The sequence below is a fragment of the Lipotes vexillifer genome, unplaced genomic scaffold (assembly GCF_000442215.2).
Source record: "Lipotes vexillifer unplaced genomic scaffold, Lipotes_vexillifer_v1.1 scaffold377, whole genome shotgun sequence".
NCBI classification, from domain to species: domain Eukaryota; kingdom Metazoa; phylum Chordata; class Mammalia; order Artiodactyla; family Lipotidae; genus Lipotes; species Lipotes vexillifer.
Window position 1 is genome coordinate 400,309 of NW_006794813.1, and position 1,838 is coordinate 402,146.

The following is a 1,838-nucleotide window of genomic DNA, read 5'->3' on the forward strand; positions in this document are numbered from 1 at the left end:
CCAACTTCCTCTTCAAAGATGGTCATACCATTGCCACTAATAATCATATAAATTATCATAGACACTTATTTAAAGCACATGGTATGCATCAGATAATCAGTCATCTATCCTCACTATAGCACTGTGTAACAATCTTACTGGAACTCAGCGAGCGTTCCTTCTCTCAAGTGGGTCAACCAACTTAAGTGGGGATCTCTGCTTCAAACCATGGGTCCAAGTTTGATTCCTCACTGTGGGTTAGGCTCTGGTCTCCTACATATGTCTTCATTCTGGGTGCCAGCTCAAAGGGTCATCAGCAAATCACAGGAAGCTCCTCTGATGGTAATGGCAGAGGCACAAGAGGGCAAGTAGAATCATGCAAGCACATTTCCAGCCTCCACTTGTGTCATATCTTCTGCCAAATCAGGGTAGAAGTCCATCCTCAAGTCAAAGGGAGAAGACCCACCTCTAGAAGGATAAACTGCAAATTCATGCAGCAAACATAGAGAGAGAGAAGGAATTGAGATCAATAATGCAATCTACCAGAAAGCAACTATGTGAAGTTATTTCACATGCTAATTCTAACAGTCTTGCAAAGTTGGAATTAACTTTCCAATTCTCCCTAAAAGGAAATGAGATAAAGATAAGGTTTAAAATATTCAATATGACAGTTATTAAATGGCAAGTGTGACATACAAATTTCAGGCTGCCTAATTCCAAAGCCCTTTTGTTCTTCTAGAATCATGACATCTCTCAAAACAAGAAAAGAAGTGCAAATATTTCTATTGAACTTCACATTTTATGGAACATTTTCACATCCCTTTTCTTATTGATGCCAATGTCTGGGACAAATTTGGACCTTTTCAGGAACTCTTATTCACCCCTCTTTAATTATCTAGCTCCTGCTGATTACCTTATTAAGTCAGTCACTTAGCTCACTCCAAAATTAACTACACATGCCACCCAGTTTTGTCACTTTTCACTGAATTGATCCTTAAGTGTAACACACAAATTTGCTCTTAGAAAAATCAGATTACTGCCTGGTACTGTTTAACTATTCAAATTTAAGCTGTTTTAGAATTTTGCTTTAATATACATTGAAGACCTATGAAGTGTAAGCCACATCACACTATCTTAATTTGGCTGATAATAGCACAATAAAACATTTGCTATGAACTCCAATTTACAAATAAGGAAATGAGGTCTCCACAAGACAAAAGTAACACAATCAAGTTCATATTGGAATTCTCACCTGGGTCCACTGTCCAACAACAACCAGCTAAGATAATTAATGGACTAGTAATATACATCCCTTTTACCTGTAAATCTCATAAATTCCTCCAGCACCACCCCAGGCTCTATCATGCTCAGATGTTACCACAGAACTTCTATAGATACAGATGTGTTCTTTCAGAAAGACATTTCCTGACAAGATGTATTGTAACAGAATGAACGTGAAGGGAAAGGAAGATAGATTAAATTAATTCAAGAGATGATAATAGTTAGGAAAAACAAAAATTATCCAAATAAGAATAATTGAGAGATAGACAAGATGAAAAGGCAGAGAGCTATGTACCAGATGAAGGAACAATATAAAACACAGAAAAACAACAAAATGAAGTAGAGATAGGCAAGCTTCCAGAAAAAGAATTCAGAATAATGATAGTGAAGATGATCCAGGACCTCAGAAAAAGAATGGAGGCAAAGATCAAGAAGATGCAAGATATGTTTAACAAAGACCTAGAAGAATTAAAGAACAAACAGAGATGAACAATACAATAACTGAAATGAAAACTACACTAGAAGGAATTAATAGCAGAATAACTGAGTCAGAAGAAAGGATAAGTGACCAGGAAGAG